Source organism: Schistocerca piceifrons, chromosome 9, assembly GCF_021461385.2.
Source record: "Schistocerca piceifrons isolate TAMUIC-IGC-003096 chromosome 9, iqSchPice1.1, whole genome shotgun sequence".
Taxonomy (NCBI): Eukaryota; Metazoa; Arthropoda; class Insecta; order Orthoptera; family Acrididae; genus Schistocerca; species Schistocerca piceifrons.
Genome location: NC_060146.1, coordinates 133,462,084 through 133,484,873, shown reverse-complemented (window position 1 = coordinate 133,484,873; position 22,790 = coordinate 133,462,084). Strand labels below are relative to the sequence as shown.

Sequence of the window (22,790 nt, the reverse complement as noted above, 5' to 3'; positions counted from 1 at the left end):
GCTAAGCATAGCTCTCTTTAAAAAAGAATGGCTTGAAGAAGTTGTAGGATCAAGCTATACACACCTGTTTTCATGCCGAGCAGCTAACTGCCTGCAGTTAGTAACCAGTACCTGTGGTCCTGCAATCAAAGTGTCTACACATCGGCCAGACTCATGAATTGATAAAATAATCAGATATATTACATAAATGATAAATAAATAATGTATAAAAGGATTTTATTCTAACATCTGGCATTGATGTAGGTGACACCACAGGATCCTGTTTAATAATGTTGACTAAAGAAAGTAATCTCAAATCAACGGAGAGTGGTCCTATTGTAATGTCCCCACAGCAAATACCCTCTACCATGCACCAATTAATCATTTTCAATCAAACCATCCACATTCATTCACTTTGGAAAAGTTATCTGATCTGATTTTCTCGTAATATATGCGGCGACAGCTCGTCGACGCCAAAGCATTTTCTAGTGCATTTATTCTTTGAATTAACAGAGATGCATATATGCATTCTCCATGGTTGTTGGAGTGGTAACTAGGATAGCTTCTGGAGTATCTGTTGAGGGATTGATGTGTTTCTGAGAGATACATATTCTGCTTTTCTTCTCGCTAAAGTGAGTCAATTAACATTTGTGCCGCTAGCGGTTTGTTTTGAAGAGAAAGAGATTGTAAAAGGAAAATAATTAAGGCGTGGAATCACCGGAGATCTGGACATGTAATGGAGATGGATTTAATACACGATTTCCTCTTCTTGTTCTGGAGTGAATGAACGAATGAGTTTTTTTTAATCATTTGTTGATCACGTTGGCCCTGCAATTAATGGGGAAGTTTCAGCTGTGTCGAAGAGAGCCTGCAATCACTGAGTTTGTGTTAAATCGTCCAAAAAGGCTTCGTACACATCTCGAATTTGCAATCTTTCGTAAAAGGAAAAAATTGTCCAAATGATTGATTCTCCTGACTGACTGCAGTGTTTAACAGTAATAATAAATGTAAAGATCTCTTACAGCAAGCCAGCCGCTGATTACCAAGACTAAGGACTCCACCAAAGATTCTATTCGGCTGATTCTTTTTATCACTATATCACATAATGAAATCTTATATTAAAAACTATACATAGATAAAGGAGAGAAAGAGAGCGAGCGAATGAAAACAGAGATAATACTAATAATCCTCCATTAGTCTAATTTTTTGCCTGTCTTATCACGGATCAGCCAAGAACTGGGAGGGCCTTACTTTACTGTATAGACTTATGTGTGAAGGTGAAGGGAGCTTAAAGACAACAGATACACGTCTATACAGACAAGACATTACACAGAGATAGAGGCTAGCTGCATTGATCATCTATTCTTAGATTAAAGAGAAGGCAACTTATTATCCGAGCATTAAAAATGTTAAACTATGATTATCATTATAATGCAGGCAGAAAGATAACCACATTAAAGTGCAATAAAGTTGCAGTAATTGCACAGCAATAATGATAGCAGAATCCCCAGGTTAAATAGCCGCCCAAGATTTGCAAAAAACTAAGTCCGTTTCATGAACACACTATACAAATATTCATCACCTCAAAATAATTCGAGAGCTCAGTATGACGATTTACTCATTACCACACAAGAGATGATGAGTAGGAACTTATACTCTGTCTATTCTCAAGTCTATAGTGCAAGCAAGTTAAAGTTTTCTAGCAGCCATTCACCAGCCAGATTGTATCACTTACATGACAGAATATAACATGTAACCACAGGCACATCTGCCTTGCACCAGACGTCAATGAAATGAGTCCTGAATCGCTCCACTCAAAAAGGGTCTGTCTCAACTTGACTCCAGTAGTGTTCTGCGACTGTCTAACTCTCATCCCCGTCAAAGATATGTCGTTCTTATGGTCTACAGACATGCTCTGACACAACTTGACCACCTTCTGCACTAAACTCATATTAAATACAGGAATATTATAAATATATATATATATAATATTATAAAAATGAATATAAATAACAGATTTTCATAAATAAATAATCTAGCATTCTTGCAATTTTGCACTCACGTTAAATGACAAGGAAATACAAGTATTGTTTAACAGTTACTTATGTCTGCGTGTTAGAAGCATCTTTTGGCATTCTTTTCAATGGTGGTGTCAACTTACACATGTAATTGACCACTTTCAAATTATGTTGATTTTTTTTAGTATTTGTTGTAATGAAATTTAAATAAAATTGTTGAAAAAATGGCGACATTTTCTGTAAATAACTACAGAAGTATGGCAAGAGATGTGGTATTCATTCTGCATTCAGTTGCCAGTTATTGTGGTGGATATAATGTTCTGACAAATATTTGCATAATGAAAAAGATATTAATGCACAGTAAATAAGAGATAGAGACATGCAGCTTCCATGGATGGTAGCTACAGTGCTATGCTATCATCCAAAACTTTCTGAGATCATATGTGTTTTCAGATTTGTTTTATTATTAAACTGTGATTTATTATTGAATCTCTAAGAGCTGTAAGTGACCATATTTCAGACTGCCTTAAACTGTGCCATTTCTGGTGCATCCACTGCATACAGCTCATGTGAGCAACCACCACCCAAATTCTCTGCTTTAGAATTTACCCATTTCCAGCTATACAGTGGCCACCTTTGTTCCTGGGCTGGACATGCTGTGCCGGAACTACCAACCAACACTCAGCTGCACTAATTTACCTTGCCTCATACCAATTTTAGGTAGCCAAATTGCTTGCCTAAACGTTACAAGATTGAAGACGTCTTTACTTGGTTAATATAAGAACATAAAAGACATAAGAATGGAATGAGAGGGAACAGAACAAAATGGTGAAAAACAGGCAGAGAGACAAAGACTTTAAGTCTTCAAAAGTCTCAGAGTCATCCTCATGTCAAACTCTCCTAATCTCTACCTTGGACTTTATTCAGCCCTCCTGGCACTGTTCTGCAGTAGTGAATGGATAACAAATGCATCATCGTCTAAACAACAGTAAGGGGCTCAATCTTATTGTCCAGGAAATATCTCATCAATCAGTTTTTTTTCCTAACATTGAATTTGACAAAATCTTTGCATCACTAAATCTGCCCATTGAACCCATGTTTATAGCAATACCTGAATAATTTATAAGGACTGCAGAGAAATCTTCTTCTTTCTTTTTTGCACCTCTATGCAGTGTCAGTACGATTACTATTGGATTTGGTAGAGTTAGTTTATGGGCTGGCTGGATGCCCTTCCTGTCACTACACAGTTCCCACCTCAGGAGGAATATGTGTACCCCAACCATTTGTGTGTAGTGTATCCGTGTGAAAATATGGAAAACTGCCTAAAAGCCACATCCAGGCTATCTAGAAATCCAGCCCTTCGATCCACGGCCAGAGCACCTGGCCGAATCTTGGAAGCGGCTTGTTAACACTCATGGGCGTCTGTGTGGGTTAAGCCTACATGTCAGTGCTGTTTATAATGTGTAACAGGACATCCTCCTCTAGCATTACTTTTCCTCGACAGTAGTTGTCAATACCAGTAACAGTATTATTTTTTGAATTTTGGACAAGTCGATATTATCTCAGATGCTTTTCTGAAAACATGCATATAAATTTGTACACAATATGTTATATTTCAAGCTAAAATGTATGAAAATGAATTACTTTATTTTGGATGTTATAGTCAATAGATACTAGTTGTGAATGTACAGTCAAAATTATTTTTTTTAGAAACATTTGAAATTACGAATGATTTGGCACACTTCAAATTTCTATTATTAATTACGCAACCTAGTATTGTTTATTATGTTTATTTCTGGATTCATTTCTGAAAAAATAATTGAAACTAATAGAAACCCATTTGTCAAGAAAAATTGTAAGTCCTTTGAAATATTGTTATTACTGCGGAGTGAAATAATAGTAAACATAAGGCTGAACATATTTTTGTATTTTGCAAAATATGTAATTTCGTCTTTGTTAATGTGAAAACTCAAAAGACTCTACAATATATTAAAATGTGACAAAATATATTAACATAACAACAAAAATTCTGCAACAACAATCTTCAATTTTATTTAGATCAATTCAACCATGAGGACCTAAAATGTGAGAATTTCAGATTTGAGACTCAGATCCCTGCACAAGAACTGGAGCCAACTCTACACGAAAAGCTAAGTAAACTAGAAAGTTAATTTGTTATCTTCGCTCCTCTCAAATTTTTTGTAAAAGACTTTGCTTATTGTGGACAATAACTGAAATTAGGAAGGAGGGAGGAGATTACAAATGAAATAAGAGGAAACAGATAACACGGGTTTTCTCACTGTAAGATGTTTTCCAACAAGACCTCCAAGACAACTTTAAAATGCCACTTCCTTTCAAACTTGGAGTGCTGTGCTGTGCTGTGCTGTGCGACTGTTATGCACTGAAGAGCAGAAGGTCTACTGCTGTGCCGTCCCTTTCCTCTGTCTCTTCTGCTATTTGCAGTGTGTGGTGGTACTACAGTTTTGGCCTTTGACCAACTGTGTAATGCTGGTATATGTCTTGAGACAGAGTAGCTCGTGGTGCACAAATTACCCAGATTAAGTTCATCCAGATTAAGAAAGATTGCACTTATTGACTTGCAACAAACTTTACACACAATTTTAAACATCTGCAAAACTTTTTCTCACTGACAGCCCCTACAAAATTATGGAAGGAAAAAAGTTTATCGCTCAGTCCATGTTGAGACATTACACATTCCCTTTCTATGAGACGAGGGATTTTGAAATCCAGCTCTCTCAACGTGCTTTATCTTATTATTATTATTATTATTTTAAATTTGGTTCAGAATAAGTTGGGATTGTGGTTGCAGAACTTTCTTAAACGTGTTCTGATACATGTAAAATCTTATCTTACATGCAAAACTGCACTTCAGACAGTGCCAAGTTCGAAGAAAAATAGGGGAGAAGACTGGAAGAACTGAGTAGACCAAACCAGGGTGGCAAAATACCAATATGCAACCAGCATGTGATACAAAAAACCAGAAATTTCAACAATTTATGCATTAGCAAGCACCAGCGGAAATCTTTCTTGAAAATTTTCTGATTCTAAGAGCAGGGAGATTATGTAATTTTGGTTAGGTGTAGACCTGAATAACGGCCATTTCCATTATTGAAGATGTCAACACCGAGAAGTGATTGTGTCATGTGTTATTATATCTTGTTGTTGTGTGCTTAATTTAAATTGCCAGTTGCCACACAATTTGATGTTAAAATCACATCAAAAACGTTAGATCTATAATCCCAATCTTTTCAGTATCCATGGTTGGTAGCGTCACTGCCCAGCCGTTGCCAGCACTGTGTCATTACTGAGCACATATTTCTCTCATAAAAATACGTTCCAGTTCAACATTATACAGCGAAATAAGCACTTGTTATGTAGAACATTTAGGTAGAGTGCGCACAATTTATAAATAACCACAGCCAGCTGCAATCATAAACAGAGTGGCGAGGAACGGAGCGAGTGATCAACCACTATGTCCGCATTCTGTGCTCATGCAAAAGCAGAACTGATACAAAGATCATAGTAATCGCTGATTCCTTCTAGTGTTTTGAGGATAGTACTCAAGCCGAGTGTCCACAGCTCGTGGTCTAGTGGCTAGCATTGCTGTCTCTGGATCCCGGGTCCCGGGTTCGATACCCAGCTGGGTTGGGGATTTTCTCTGCCCAGGGACTGGATGTTTGTGTTGTCCTCATCATCATCATCATCATCATCATCATCATCATCATCATCATTCGTGACAATGTTTAAATTGGACTGAGTAACAATATTGGTGTAATGAACTAGGTTTACTCATTAAAAATAAGAAAGAAACCATGACCAATGCACAAACAAAGTATAATACTCAAAGCATTGGATAATGGCTACAGGGCAATTGTTTGCTGGGGTTGGCAATATCGAAAACATTGTGGTTAAATTCCAACCTCTGGACGTAGGGAGAAGCTAGTTTAGTTTCTCATGTTGGGCAACTGTGGGTTTAAAGCTTTAACGAAGAAGTCATACATTTTGTTACTGTGTGCTAGTGACAGCATTTTGAGCGCAAATATGACTCTGAAAACAGTACAGGTACAATTTCACTTGAAACTCTATGGGCGTGTATTATTTATGAGGGGTGTCAGGTACTTTAATAAGAAATATTATGAAAAAGCGCTGTCAGGATAACGTTTTACAAGCCAGGGTGGAATGTCTTTGTATGACACACTACATTTGTTTAAAGTGGTTGGAGAACGGTTTGCATTATTGTGTAGTATTTTGTTACCACTGTGATATCTAGTTCATATATCACTTGCCATGAAAAATTTGCTACAAGAACTTAGGCTTATGCTATTCTTTAATTGTGTTGGCTGCGACGAGAGTTTCTGACAGCAGTGGTTTAAATTGAACACTGCCACGTTGGTATACGTATCTTGAAATTTCAAAGTAAACCACCAGTATTGAATTAACAATGTTTGTTTTTCCTTCTTATTAACAGCTGATGTAATATTAATGTGATCCAAAGTTACCCATAGCAACAGATACAGGAAAAATATGTTTGTTATGAGGACTGGTTTAAAGTCAGCCTGAATGACAGCGTAACTATGTACGAGTATTTTCTCTAATAGTGTGTAATTCATATACTTCTTATTTTCGGGACTGATGACCTTCGCTGTTTAGTCCCCCTTAAACATCCCAACATCTTATTTTCACAAGGAAGCATTAACAACGAACGTAACAGTGTGTTGTATGTAGTTTTTTTTTTTTTTTTTTTGTCTAATTTACTTTGTGTCTGGTATTTTCAAAAAATGGGAAGATGTGGTACAAAGTTACCTTGGTTGTCCAGATATGTAATGCATCTGCGACAGTGAAAGGAAATTCACGTACCGCTTCAGTTGTTGCATAAGTTCGTATTTTGTGTGTGTATCATTTTCTACATAATTTTAGTTGCCTGTAACTTTCATTTCCAAACCTCTTGGGGATTGCCATGCTACAGTGTGATGTTAGAGAACATGTCCCCCCCCCCCCCTCGCCCCCCTCCCCCCTTCCCCCCCAGTCGCTTGCCCCCACCCACCCTCGCACATATTTTTGGTTGGTTGGGTGGAGTGACAGACTTATCTGTGCGTAGCCCAAGTGTAGAATAGATTGTAAGGTGATAATTTGGTTGAGAGACAGCAAAGCTAGTGAATGTGAATGCCAAATAAAGGTTGTGCTACTATAACAGATTCACCTGCAGAGTAGCCTAATTTAGACACTGTCACCATGTTTAAACTTTTGTCATAAAAACTGAACCTACAAGATAAATCCATAAAACTTAGATAATGAACATGTTTGAGTGTTTTAAAGCATGTTATGTTCAGGTTAATCCATGTGAAGTAAACAAAGGTCTGATTCTTGATATCTCGCATTGATAGTAGGAGTTATTTGCATGGGAAGTCCCAAATTAAAAAAAATTCTGCTGTATGTTTATAATTTCCCACTTAGAAACAAAAAGGCTGATGAGACATTTGTATTACCACACTTGAATAATTGGAAGGGAATTAATAGTTGGTTTTGCAGACTAGTTTTCACTGCAACCCTTTTTATTGTGTAACTATTATCACACACTTCCTTTCCATGTGAAGTAGGTTAAGAATGTCATTATCAATTCCTTTAAAACTTCCAACATGATGACCTAAAAGAATTTTTTCAGATTTGTATATTGTGGTGCTCAACCATTACTGAAATAATATGCTTTATTTCATGTTGTGAAGAAAATAAAATTTCATAAAGTCTGTGAGCTGCTTCTGGAACATGTTTACAAGAATGTGTTGTGCGTCAAATTGTCAGAGAAATCTTTTAGGTACTGGTACAAAAGTATGCACCTGGGCCATGGAATTATTTCAAAGGAATCTTGGACTTCATTTTGATGCAGATGGGAATGGTTTTCGGCTAAATCCCCTACAACAGTAGTCACATTCTGCAGTAGTGTAGTTCTTATTTTTCAGAAGAAAAGTGGCTCACTATTTTGCAGTAAAGTCATGTTTTGGATGTGTTAGTTGTGTACGAAAAATGTTCCATTAATTCTTCTGTTTTATTTAGTTATAGTGAAACGTGCAGTGATCACCAGTAACCCACTGCTTAAAAGTTTTATTTTCTATCATTTCCTCTTCAAGTGCAGAGATTAAAGTATTTTTAAAAAATCTTACAGCAAGGCAGTAATGGTGCTCATTTGTGAAGTATGGAGTATTTGTGGGGTTGCACGTATTTTGGATATGTGCAGTTGTACAATTGTTTAAGTAAATTGCAGTAAAATAAAATTTCAGTATGTTCCCATTGGAATACCACATAAAATTTGTCACACACATTAACAAATAGTGTATGACTGGCATAATTTTTTTCAATACCAACAAATGCCAATTTTGAAATTTTAAGAACTTAAAAAAAACTTTTGGTTTGAGAAAATTTAGAATTCTTGTTAATGTGGTCAAATAGTACATATTTTTAAAGCTTACATGAAACTGAATGAAATGGTAAGTTTCAGATTTTTAAGGGAAATAGTTTTTGAGATATATGGTAATGTCACAATCTGAGGCCAGAAGAACCCCTACAAACCTAAACATCAATGGGAAATGCTTCAAGAGAGTGTCCTCTTTTAATTACTTGGGAGCCCTCATAACAAATGATAACAGTGCTGGAAAGGCTATAAGGGAAAGAATACAAGCAGGAAACCGAACTTACTTTGCAAATATGCAACTTTTCAAAAATAGCCTTGTTACAAGAAAAACTAAACTGCTAGTATATAATTCCCTAGTCTGCCCATCTATCACATATGGGTCAGATGTATGGACGTTGACAGAACATGATAAAAATGCACTAAGAACCACTGAGTGGAACATACTACGCAAAATCTATGGGCCAATAATGGAGGAAGAAGGCTGGAGAATACATTACAATGCCAAATTACAAGAGTTAATACAAGGCAGGGACATAGTAAAATTTGTGAAATCACAGCGAATACGATGGTTAGGACTCTTGGAGAGAATGGCAGAGGATATAATTCCAAAGAAAATGATGAAAGGTGTTATCTATTCAGTTAGGCGAAAAGGGAGACCAAGAAGGAGATGGATCGACAAGGTAATGATGGATATCACCAGTAGGGGAGTCTGCGGGTGGAAAAGAGCAGCAAATAACTTTATTTATTTATTTATTTTATTTTATTTACATTTTCTTTGCATGGAGCCATTGTAATGATGGCTTTTGCAAATGTCAGCATGGAGGAAGATTGTTGAAGAAGCCAAGGCTCACCAAGGGCTGTAGCGCTACTGAAGAAGAAGTAGTTTTTGAGATAAAGAAAACATGAAAAGAATTGCACAATTTTGGAAACTTTTGAAAATGAAATGCCCAAAAGAATTTTAATTTTGGATTTTACCTTATTTTGGTAGGTAGAATAAAATTACAAAAACTTACAAAATTCTAAATCATCGATATTAATCTTTTTGTATTTTTAAAATTTTTTTTAATGGGTTGATTTCACTTGGAAAGACCGGTACAAATACTATTAATAAAACTAAACTAAAAAAATGTAAGGGTGTCACTGTGTAACTTATACCACCTAATTTCATTTTCAGCATTTCATTCTGAATGATATGTATTTAAAAAATGTCAAAAGATTCTTCTCTGTACTCTTGGAATTTTCTAAATTCCTCCATCTGACACAATACTCAGAAAACCGGTGTGGTTCACATGAAGTGGGTACCTCACAGTGTAACAGATATTAGGGCTTTTTCCCATTCCATTCACATTTAGATCACAGGAAGAATTATTGCTTAAATTCCTGTGTGTGGTGTTATTCCTCTAATCTCATTGTCCAATCCCTATGGGAGCAATACATAGAGGTTTTGTAATACATTCCTACATTTATCACTTACACTGTGGTGACAAGTCATGGGATACCTCCAAATATTGTCGGACCTCCTTTTGTCTTGTGTAGTGCAGCAGCTCAACCTTTCTCAGTTTCAGGTTATGTAGTTGACTACTGTTTACGAACCTCATTAATTATCCTGTAAAATGAGCTTGAATGTATTATGGGTCAGGCACCCAGATAACAATGCATTTGGTTGACAGATAGCCAACAAATCTGGTGGATTGATTGCCAGAGCTGCATACATGGAAAAATTCTTACTTCTGTTACTGTTACACTCTATAGTATCACTGATCTTAGTATGGCCATAACTGGATACTGTGCCTTGCTTTGTGTGTATTCTATGTCTCTGTTAGTTAATTTTTCCTTGTGTGGTTTTGGAAAATACAGTCAGTTTTGATAATATGGTTGCAGAAAGAGAAAGCCATACCAAACATGTTTGGACTGCATTCTGCATCCTATATTTAGACAGTGCTCAGCAACTGAAGATCTCCAACTCTGTGTACAATTGTCCATTGTGCACTGCTGGATTGGATGAGGACAGATAGTTTCAGCAACCTTGTGTGGTACAATGTGCAAGGGCCTCATGTCCTTTACTGTTCTAATGAAGCCTTAGATGGAGCTATTTCTTCTGTTTCAAGGCAGTCTAAGACTGGCCTCGTGCTACGGGGCGGAGCAGGGCAACATTGGAACACCAAAGACACATCATATTACCATACATAATATTGAGTAGGAAAAATGTTGGCATTCAAAACAGCTTCCAGTCATCTCAGAATGGATGAATACAGCTCCTGTATAATGTTAAAGGGAATCTTGTACCATTCTTGGAGATGGCTAGGTGATCATTCACCTTTCCCTCCAAAGTAGACCACCACTCTCCTCATTTGCCAGATTGCCCTGCTTACAAGAGAGAAAAGAAGATACAAGAGTACAAGTCCCTGGATTGCCTGCCTTATGCTGAGGCTTGCCAAAAATGTGACACACCCCATCCAGTGTCACTTTCTTCAACTTTTGCCTCTTGTTATATCCTTTCTCCCTCCTCCCTCTTCCTTACCCAAGCTGTGTCCCTTTCTCCCCTCCCCTTCCCCTGCAGTTCCCATGCCCTCCCATCTGGGAGCCACTCCTCCTTCCTCGTCAAAGAAGTGTCCCCCTTCTTTGGCCCCTGCCAGTGATGGGGCTCTGCCTTGGGGAGATGCACCAAATGTGCACCCCAAGGTCACACACACTCTTTCGATCTTGCACATGCCTGTACTCTCTCTGTGCCCTGGCCTCCTTCTCTTCCGAATGAGAAGAAGAAAAAACATAAGTCCCAAGACAAGGCCGCCCGGGAGCCCCTAGAGGTACCATCTCCTCCCTTGCAGCCTGAGTCTGAAATCTTATTTATGGATGTCACCCCATCCTTGTCGGTGACGAGCACTGACCGAGTGATATGACCTCCTCTCTACATCTTTATGTCTAACTTGGACTCTTGCTAGTGGAATTCCAACAGATACTATTGCCACCTGTTCTGCATTGTGTCTTGTTCTTCAAGATGACCACTGTCCAACATTTCATCATTATCAGGCTTTCTGTCGTTACCCTGCCAGCCCCAGGGTAGCATCTGGTGGCGTTTGCACTTTGGTTTGCTCTGATGCCATTAGTGACTAGATCCCTCTGTGTACCAACCCAGAAGTGATAGTGGTTAGAGTGCTAATGACCCTGGCAATCAGTGTTTGCAATGTCTACCTCCCTCCAGGTAGGCCAGTTCCTTATGTTGAACTGTCCACCTTAACACAGCAACTCCTACACCCGTTTCTCCTCCTTTGGGGCGTAAATGCCCAGCACACACTGTGGGGGAGTGCCACTCCCACAGGTAGGGGTCTCCTCATTGACCAGCTTATTACAGATTTTGATTTGTGTCTCCCCAGTGATGGTTCCCCTGCCAATTTCAGTGCTGCTCATGGCACCTTTACTGCTACCAATCTCACAGTCTCCTCCCGTGCTCGTGTGGCTTCCATACATTGGTCCTCCCTTGATGATTTTTGTGACAGTGACCACTTTCCAGTGATTCTGTCGTTACCCTGCTGCCGCCCGTCAGACAGGCCCCCACATTGGGCATTCCACAGGGCCATTTGGCCTTTATATAGGTCTGCCGCGCACTTCGACACCTCCCTCTCAAATTGCATTGATGCGGTCATGCGAGTCGTCTCTGCCACTATTCTTCATGCAGCTGGCAATGCTGTTCCCCTATCCACAGGTCCCTCTCTTCATTGACTGGTACCGTGTTGGACCGAGGATGTAGCAGTCTTTCCAGGACTGCCGATGGGTGCTGCTGCAATTTAAATGACACCCTTCACAGACCATCCCCCTCACTTTTAAGCATCTCCGTGCTAGGGCTTGTTACCTTATTAAGCAAAGTAAAAAGGGGATGTATGCCTCCCTGGGGACATATCCCTCTTCATCGCAGGTTTTGGTCCGAGCTCTGTAGCCTTCTGGGCCACCAGTGCCAGTCAACTATCCAGGGTCTCAACCTACAAGGTGCTCTGTGCACTGATCCATTGGTCCTTGCAGAGCACCTCGTGACACAGAGGCAACATGTTTTCAGGGTCTTCAATCGCTTTTGGCTCACGGGTGCTTTCCTGTCACAATGGTGAGACAGTACAGTTATCCCCGTCCTTAAGTCAAGGAAGAACCCGACGTCTCTCGACAGCTACCACCTGATTAGCCAGACAAATGTACTTTGTGAACTGCTAGAGAGGATGGTTAGCTTTATATTATGTTGGGTACTTGAATCTCGGGTCATTTTGTCCCTATATCAGTGTGGTTTCTGGGCAGCACAATCTCCAACTGACCATATACTCTGATTGGAAACAGCAGTTTGACAGGCTTTTCATTTACTAACTGCCGTCACCTTGTCATGGATTTCTTTGATCTACATAAAGCATATGGCATGGCTTGGCACCATCACATTTTAGTTATCCTTCATGGCTGGTTCTTCCGGGCTCAAATTGACACTTCACTCAGTGCCCCTTGGATTCAGGAGAATGGTATCCCACAGGATTCTGTGCTAATATCACACTCTTCCTCATAGTCATCAGTGGGCTTGTAACCTCTGTCGGTTACCCTGGTATTGCATGTTGGCAATTTTTGCGTCTAGTGCACCTCCCACTCAGTAGCATCTGCTGAGCACTATCTCCAGGTCAGCTTTCGACAGACCTCTGTGTGGTCCATCTCCCATAGCTTCCAGTTTTCTCCCTCCAAAATGTGGGTTATGCATTTTTGTCTTCAACCTACAGTACACCTCAATCCAGAACTTTATTTAGGTGACCAGCTCATCGATGTAGTAGCACAGTCCCATTTCTTGGACCTTATTTTTCATAAAAAACTGACATGGCTGCCCCATATTCACCACCTAAAGACTACATGCACTTGAAGCTTAATGCTCTCCACCTCCTGGCCCACACATCTTGGGATGCAGACCGTACACTCTTCTCCATCCTTACCGTGCTCTGGTCTTGTCCAGACTAGATTATGGTTGTCAGGTTTATGGCTCAGTGGCTCCTTCCACTCTGCAACTACTTGACCCCATTCACCATAGTGGGGTGCGTCTTGCTATTGGTGGCTTTCGTACTAGTCCCGTTGACAGTCTCCTCACAGAAGTTGGGGTTCCCCCTCTACAAATACGACTGAGCCAACTCCTGGTTTCTTACACAATCGCCAATTCCCTGATCATCCTGTGTACCCTGTTCTCGTAGCAAATGAGGAATGTCTTCCTCCTGACAACTGCCCACAGCTGGGACTGCCGGTTGGTGTGCATCTCACTTCCCTCTGTCGGGATCTCCATCTACACTCACAGGATTGCACATCATGTATTTCCTCCCATGCCACTCCCCATTCCCCCCCCCCCACCCCCCCACCCCTTGGATGGTGTCTACACCACGGATTAGGGCTGACCTATTCCATGGTCCTAAGGTCTCTGTCACCCCTATGGTTTTCCAGCATCTGGTACGTGCCATCCTTGCAGAGTTCCACAGTGCTACCATCTTCTACACTGATGGTTCTAAGATGATTAATAAGGTGGGGTATACTTTCATGTCTCCTTCTGGCTTAGAATACCATTTATTGCTGGGATTATATTGTGTGTTCACAGCAGAGCTTCTAGTCACTCACAGAACCTTCTATTATGTTTCTCAGCCCTCCTCCACAGTGCTTTAATTCGTTCAGACTCAATGAGCAGCCGGCAGTCTGTCGACCGATGCTACTCTCGTCACCCTTTGGTCTCTGCTATCTGTGACCTTCTCTCTGTCCTTGGCCTTGCCGCCTGCCCAGTTGTCTTTCTCTGAGTCCCATTCATGGGAATCCCAGATAATAAATTGGCTGGCCGTTTGGCTAGAAAAGCAGATATGCAGATCATGTCAGATCTCTCTTTGCCCAAAGGTGGAATGACATCTGGTGTGCTACTGCTCACAGTAATAAACTCCACACAGTCATGGAGTCTACTTCACTTTGGCACTCTTCCTTCTGTTCTTCTCAGAAGGAGTCCACTGTTTTATGCCATCTATGCATGGATCATAACAGGGTTACTCTTTGTTTCCTCGTGCATAACGAACTGCTCCACAATGTGGCTGTGGAGCCAGACTGATGGTATCTCACATATTGATGGAATGTCCCCTTCTTTTGGCCCTTCATGCTGATTATGGTCTTTTGGATTCCTTAATTTTAATATTAGCAGACGATTCACAGATGGTTGGACTGGTCCTCAGTTTCCTCCATGAAAGTGGTTTTTATTTCCAGGTACAAGGTTTTACTTTACTCCTGGAGCAGGGGCAGGGTGGTTGTGGTTGGGACCTCCCCTCACGTCTTCTTGATTTGGGACTTCATGACCATTCCCCCTTGGAAATACCACTCTTTTTTCCCCATTTTTAGATTCAGTCTCACCTTTTATGCCTTTTACTGTGTGTGTTTTAACGTTATTTTTTTATAATTTGACTCTCCTGCCTTGATTCATCCAATTTTAGCAGACCCTCTTTCACTGTGAGTGACTTCAGAATTGTGGGACTGATGACCTCACTGTTTAGTGCCTCTCAATTAATCAGTCAATCATGAGTCTGACATCTCGGTTACGGATGTCACCTCATCGTCGGCGGTGACAGACGGTGACACGGCAGTGGGACTGACCCCGGCCTGTTAGCCTCTTATTTGGATACCCACTCCACGATTATTCAATATAACTTTAATGGATACTACCATCACCTCCCAGAGTTGCAATCCTGTATTGCATTTTACGTAGTGGCTTGTGTTGTTCTCCAAGAATCTCATTTTACTGATGCTCACTGACTGACTGCTTGTGGGTTCCACGCTTTCTATCGGAATAGAGTGGGCCCTTTGATGGCTCCCTGTGGTGTCTGCACATTGGCCTGTACGGATATTGTTAGTACATGGGTCCCACTTCGTACACCATTGGAAGTGATTTCCGTTCAAGTCCATTTGGACTCTGCCATCACGGTTTGCAATCTCTAACCCCGTCCTGACAGTCTCCTCATTGACGACCTGTGCCTTCTCAATGATGGTTCCCTTACTCATTTTATGCTGCATATGGCATTTTTTCTGCCATTGATCTTCTGCTCTCTTCCCCTCCACATCTTTCTCCCTTCCACCTGTCGCCACACAATGACCTCTGTGGTAGTGGCCACTTCATGTTGATTCTCTCGTTCCCTTCCCACCTCCTGCTGGCCAGGTTACCTCCTGGGCTTTCCATTGTGTTGGTAGGCCTCTATATTCCTCCCAGGACATGTTTCCATGTTCTTTGGCAGGTTGTGTTGATGAAGTCATCTGTGATATGTCGGAAAAGACAATCCACAGCGTTGTTGTTCCCCGCTTGATGGGCCCTGTTCACCATTGGGTAGTTCCATGGTGGAGCATGTCTGTTGTCACCACCACCTGTGATCATTGTCATGCCCTGCAACATCTTAAGCGGAACCTGTCCTCCACCAATATTTTTACCTGTAAATGTCTTCACACTGAAGCCCATTACGTCTTGGAAACACTTTGTCTGCTCCCTAGGTTCTTCTGTCCCTTTTGCACGGGTGTGGGGTACACTCCACACTCTCGGAGGTTATCAGTGAAAGTCTTCCATTCTGGGCTGTGCTTTTCAGGGTTGCCTTTTTAGAGAACCATGAGTTGTTGTCGAACACCTCACAACGCATTTTGCAATGGCATTGACGTCCTATCCACTTACCTTCCTCCTCCAGAAACAACGAGCTGAAGCTTTCCACTGATGTTTTCCCCTTTCTCAGGCAGAATCTGATGGTGAACCTTTTACTGAATGGGTTGCTTCTTCTGGCCCTCTCTTCTTCCTGCGTTTCAGCTCCTGAAACTGATTCCATCCATAACCATCCACCTACCTCCTATTCTCAGTGACCTATCTGAGGGCTGGTTTGCAGCTATCATCAAATCCGTTTTCTTCTCAATCGTGGCTGACTCATGGGAGGCTACCCTCCCCTCTAATAAACTTCTCACCTAAATCATGGGACTGATGACCTCACTTTGTGGTCCTCTCCCATAAATCAGCTAACCGACCAACCAGAACTTCACCTCGATGACCTACTATTCAATGTGATGAAGAACTATTGCTTTTTAGGACTGGTCTTCGGTGCTCAGATGATGTGGATTCCACATCTTTGCCAGCTAAGCAAAAATGTTCACGGTCTGAATAACATCAGCTAGGGTGCAGATCACACTACCCGTCTGCAGCTTTACAAACCATTGATACAATCCTGTTTTGATTATGGGAGTGTGACATAGGTTAGACATCACCCTCAGCATTGCAGATTCTGGATCTGATATACCACTGCGGGATTCGACTTGTGACAAAAGCTCTTCAGGTTAACCCGGTGAACAGCTTCCTTGTGGAGGCTGGGGTCCACCCATTGCATATCAGGTGCCAACAACAACTTGTCAATTATGTTACACATTGTTCATCAGTCTCCTAAGCATCTGAACTATTGTCTCCTCTTTCCAAACATGGAAATCCGTCTCCTGCAATAGCGGCCCGGATCTGGGATTACGATCACAGTCCATGTTTTGTCCCTCCTTCCTGAATTCCAGTTGGCTTTACCACCTCTCCTTCAGGCCCACTCGTGTTCACCTCCATGGCGCATCCCTCAGCCACAGCTTTGTCTTGACCTATCACAAGGTCCTAAAGACTCGGTTCATCCCGAGGCCCTCTGCCACCAATTTTTCTCCATCCTTGGTGCATCCTGGGGTTCCGAAGTTGTCTATACAGATGGCTCGATGGTTGCTGGTCGTAGGCTTTGCTTATACTCATGTGGGATATGCTGGAGTGTTTTCATTGCTGAGTTGGTAGCCTTCTCTCGTGCTCTGAAGCATGTCCATTCCTGCACCAGTGAATCCTTTCTCATCTCATCTGCAGCAACTTCTTGAACTGTTTTCAAGCTCTCGACCAGTGCTACCCTTGGTCGTGGCTATCCAGGATGGCCTGTATGCCCTTGAACAATGTGGACACTCAGTGACCGTCTTCTGGATCCCAGACCATGTGGGAATATCACAGAATGAACTCGCTGATAGCTTGGCCACATTGGCTACCAGTAAGCCGACGCTAGAGATCGGTAGTCTGGCAACAGACCTTCGATCGGTATTATGCTGTCAAGTTTTAGGGACAGGGAATACGGACTGGCTCTCTCTGACTTCACCAAACAAACTGTCTGTGATAAACAACACTACAGATCTGTGGAAGACCTTCATGTAGGCCTCTAGTAAGGACAGTTCCGTTCTTGCCAGCTCTGCATTGACCATATTTGGCTGACTCACGGCAGTCTTAACTGACATGAGGACCCACCCCACTGACGTGGTTCCTATTTGTCAGTAGTCCACATTTTGCTGAACTGTACCGACCTAGCTGCCCTGTGGTGGACTCGTAATCTCCCTGACGTGCTACCCCTAGTGTTAGGAGACAATGCCTCAGCGGCTGACTTAGTTTTACATTTTATCTGTGGTGGGGGCTTTTATCACTCTCTTTCAGGAAGGGCCACTTAACCATCCAGGCCCTCAACTCACCACACCTGCTTTTTCACTCTTCCCCCCCCCCCCCCCTCCCCTCCTGCCCCTGCCTCCCCCCCCCCCCCCCCCAATCTCGTGAGATCTGTTTGACTTGTTTGTCTTTTGTCTATCTGTGTTCCTCTTGCTGTGTCCATGTTGCTAGTCTTCCCTAAACATTTTCTGAGTGGGAGGGTGGGTACTCCTGGTAAGTGGTGGAGGGGTGGGGGATGTATGTCCCCTCATGGCACTCTGCTTTTGGGGGCTTCCAGCTATCCATAAATGGGGCACCTCACCTGCATTTCATCCTTTGTCTCTCTTTCTTCTTTTTTGTCCCTTACGTCACCTTCATTGACCTTTATTAGACCTTGGGGGTTTTTTCCCCCATGGGTTTCGTGTGGTCGGCCATATCTGATATACAGTCATGTAGCCCTGTTTCTTAAAACAGCCAACAACAACAATATTCCAACTTGCAGTTTGTATTGTTTGAGTCAGCCATCACTTTTGATATTCTCATTACTTAATATCTGCATAAATTGTGTGCGTGCACACCTCAGTTGGCTTTGGGGCACACTGAAGAAACAGTGTCCTCTATTACCTTTGCCCCAATGGGTTGGCAGCTTAGCTGTAATGGCGTACCTTTTGCTGGAATGTCAAAACTGTGTTTTTATTTTATTTTTTATTTTTTTTATTAAAAAAATTAGGCTAATCTAGAAGAGATGTTAAAAAGGAACAATCTTGTGTTGCAAACATTTTAATTTTTATGTTGTACATTTTAAACTCTGTCCGTAACATAGTACTCCCCTCCTCTGACAACACACTATTCCTGGCATTTCTTCCCTTGTTGAAATCCATTCTCTGGAATTGTGCCAAGTTCTCATATCAGGTTTCTAAGGTATTGTGGGCTCTGTCAAAATAGTTTCTTTTCAGTGTAATACTAATTTTGAGGAGCAGGATGACTGCTGGGGGCAAAATGAGAGAGTTATGTAAGTGAATTGTGACAATTTTGCTGCATACCTGTATCGTGTGTGTGAATTCATATGTTGTTAAGATACAATATCCACATTTATTCTCTGTAGTTCAGCTCTCTTCCTGCACAGATTTTTCCGAACCTTTTGATATAGTTCTTTCTTAACTGTTCTCCTATTGTGGAGTAAACTCAAGGTATTCGCTGACTTTCCAACTGCCACTTTCTGCGATCAAGCAAACTCCTTCTCAACCTACAGTGACATTTCATTTTCATTTTAGGATTATTGACATAGACATGTCTAATCTCCTGGCCCAATATTGTGAGGAAATTTCATCACTTTTGCATTCTTGGTCGATTTCTGATTGAAGGTGATACTGTTCTATTTCATTCACCTTTCAATAAGCAGGGGATGAATTTTGAAGTGATAGAGTTTAGATAGTCAGTAAAATTTTGTGCCACAACTTCAGTGGAAACCACTCTGACTGCCAGCTGACAGTATATGTGTGTATCACAACTAGAAGACTCCCCATATTGTGAACATATATTTTCAGGAAGGCCACCCACACCACAGGTCTCCATCGATCGACCGTCTGCCCTCATTGAAACATTTCAATTCTTTTAGAACTGTGTACAAGTTGTGCAATCCATTCCATACATTTAGTTGAGCAGTTAAAATGTTTTTGTAAATTTCTCTCTAGTTTGCAACAAAGTTACACACACACACACACACACACACACACACACACACACACACACTATGACCCGTGAGTTCACTTCAGTAACTACTGATAGGATACAGATGAACCATTCTGGACTATGTTAAACTCCCAACTTTTTGTCAAATCTTGCCAGAGCAACAGTCGCAAGTACCAAGCTCACTCTCAGCAGTTGCCATTCAGAGGTGTTGTTAACACTCCTCATATAAGGTTAAAGTTAGTATTTCTTGTGATTTCAAAGTGTATAGCCTTCCCTTCAAAGCTGAGAGGAACAACTGTGTGCAAACTCAAGAGCTGGCTTGAGAAAACATAGTGAACTCATAGTGTGTAGAGTAATGGTGAAATAGGAAAGGAAAGGCATCAGTATGAATTACTGTTGGTTCTATACAACTGTAAAATCAGTCATGCAATTATTGAATAACATAAAGAATGGAGGCCATTAAGAGTATATTCTATAACTGCATATATTCTAGAGACGATATAGCAGTGCATGATGCAGTTGATAGTGCAGAGAATATGGAGGAAAAAGACTGGAAGGCAGCAGTGGATAGGTGGGTAATTATCATGTGCAACAACCGTTTCAGTTTGGGATATGTATTGAAATGAAGTGAATGAATCCGTGGTTTGTGCAAGTTCGTGCAGCGGTGATCAAATCATAAGTCACTACCTGGAAAGGGTTAGACAAAAATATGAAAAAGCTACATTTTTGCCACCCATGCAGCCAATTTGCGACATTGGGCATGATATTTTAAATGGTTACTTCTTTACTAGTAACTCTATCTGAAACACACTGTGTCGAAAATATCTGCATATATCACTGAATGTACCTACCAAACAAGATCACTGTGCAACACATACACATTATGTCATTAACATTGAGATGTGTGAAAAATTATCTTCTCTGTAAAATGAAGTGAAAATTCCCTAGACTATACTCATCTGTTGTTTTTATATGGGAGCACTTAGTGATTTCCAACAAACTTTAATTATAATTTCAAATCTTTTCTAAACTTTTTGTCACTTATGCACTTATCGTAAATTATTTAACGCATTAACTCATGTGTAACAGAAGTGTGAAGCTGTTGTATAAATGGTAGTTTGATTCTTGAAAGAATTGGTGTTTTACTGGACTGTTATAACCCATGTAGTAAGTAAAGTTTAGTATGCTGTTAGTCTTTTCTGTTTTACTTGTGTGCAAATAATTGTTTGTATTGTGTGTTTCAGAGCAATACTAAGTGAGAACAGATAGAAAAGCTGCAAGGTGTCAACAAAGAAAAGTCTGAACAAATCCTGGTTGTGGAAAATTAGCTGAAAAACATGAGGTAATTATAATTTCTGATTACAGGAGTAGGGAAGGTGGTCTGACTTCAGTTAAGGTTGCTTCCATTTTGCTGTGAAACTTGAATGGGTTTGGGGCAAGTGCAGAGAAATTGAGTCTTGATACTGGGAGACTTTTTTGTGTCTCTCTGTACAGGAGCTGTACAGTACTTCTATGTTACGCACCTTCAGTACTCACTGAACAGACAGCATCACTAGTGTGAGAAGTTATGGGGACATGGCTGTGTTACTCGTGACAAATAATGTGCCTTGCCTCCTACACTTATCCCTGACTTACAAGGATAATTGATAAACACCCACTTCACCAAATGATTTGGATTCTGGAAACTCATTTATCAACTCATGTCCCCCACCCTCACCTAGGGCATTTATTGCAATACTTGAGGCATATAATATTCTATGGAGCTCCTTATCTACCTGTGTATCAAAATTTTTGTCAGTAAGTCATATTCCACTTGATGACTTGTGCTGGGACAGTACTGAGCATGCTGTACTTCGTCATCACTTTGGGGTACTTACCAATATTGTCCTGTCATTATATGCCATTTGCCTCAGAAATTTTAGGCAGTGCAAACTTGCCAACTGCTTTCATTTTCCTAACAAACCTCTGAAATGCACATTCATGAGGGCTAATTGGGGATTACACTGCCTATGTGTCATGTTTGGGTACTAGGCAGTGCAAGGCTAGGTCTTAAAATGTTCTAATCAATTAAACTTTATGCTAGTTTCTTATATATGCTGTTGGATACCAATTGCCTGTTGCCAGGCACTCCTGTTTATGACCATTTACTTCAAATACTTGTTTTTCTACTGCATTTGTCACTTACAAGATGTTAATGTAACAATGCTTGTGGATCGGAAACATCCTCCTCTTCCTTCCTCCTCCTCATTGTGTGTGTGTGTGTGTGTGTGTGTGTGTGTGTGTGTGTGTGTGTGTGTGTTCTCCAGTCATCAGTCTGTTTTCCAGGTACACAAATATTCCTGTATCAGTGGACAGAAGATACAGTTAAAAATCATTACACTTGCCCTATTACACATCTGGAAACTCACCACTTGCACCCAACTGCAAATGGTAAACTCCTCTGTGTTATTTTGGTGCAATGTGAGAGAACATTATTTCCATTATAATCTTATGCCGTATGAGATTGAACTACATCTCTAATGATCTTGTCAGTGGCTGTACATTAAATACCAACCTTCATTTTCCTTAAAGAGGTATTGCTGGAGGTTGTTTAGATGTTAATTGTGTGTCTCAAATAATGTCTTCTTTGCACATCTGTTTCTAAAGTGTATAACATTTTCTATACTATTTGTCTGTTTTTTGATAGGCTAGCCTCTCTGTTATCTTTGGCCGCAACACTTTAGATCATGTTTGCTTTTCTCCTTCTATTTCTAATGCAATAATGAGATAATTTACATAGTAATATACAGAGTATCTCAAACCTTTTGGGTCAAATTGAAACATATAATAGTGAATCCACAACTGATTATACTGAGATAGGGAACCAATGGATGGAAAATGCATATTTATTCTGTTATGGACATTCACAGTGTATACCGCATAACACCAATGAGACTGCCAGTCTCAGTGCATGCATGGCAACAGTACATGAAGTTCTTCCGCACTCTCTTGAAGGTCCCGTGTCTGTCGTACCAGGAAACGGGCAGCTTGGTCTCTAGCAAGCAGTTCTTCATTCATTTCTATGGGGGGTTTCATACACCAATGTCTTGATGTGGCCCCAGAGGAAAAAGTCCAGAAGTGTGACATCCAGTGTTGCACTGGCTGTGGACAGATCTCTCCTTCCAATCCAGCATTGAGGGTAAGTGTCAATCAGGTGCTC

At 40.9% G+C, this 22,790-nt stretch overlaps 1 protein-coding gene across 4 annotated transcripts in view; it reads left to right on the top strand.

Moving 5' to 3' along the window:
* LOC124717372 (speckle targeted PIP5K1A-regulated poly(A) polymerase-like) overlaps positions 1–22,790 on the top strand; it is a 221,362-nt gene that overhangs the window by 125,745 nt on the left and 72,827 nt on the right. For all 4 annotated transcript variants that reach the window (XM_047244208.1, XM_047244210.1, XM_047244206.1 and 1 more), the window contains exon 10: positions 20,836–20,933. The gene's annotated coding sequence lies outside the window, so the exon portion shown is untranslated. The remainder of the gene's footprint in view (positions 1–20,835; positions 20,934–22,790) is intronic.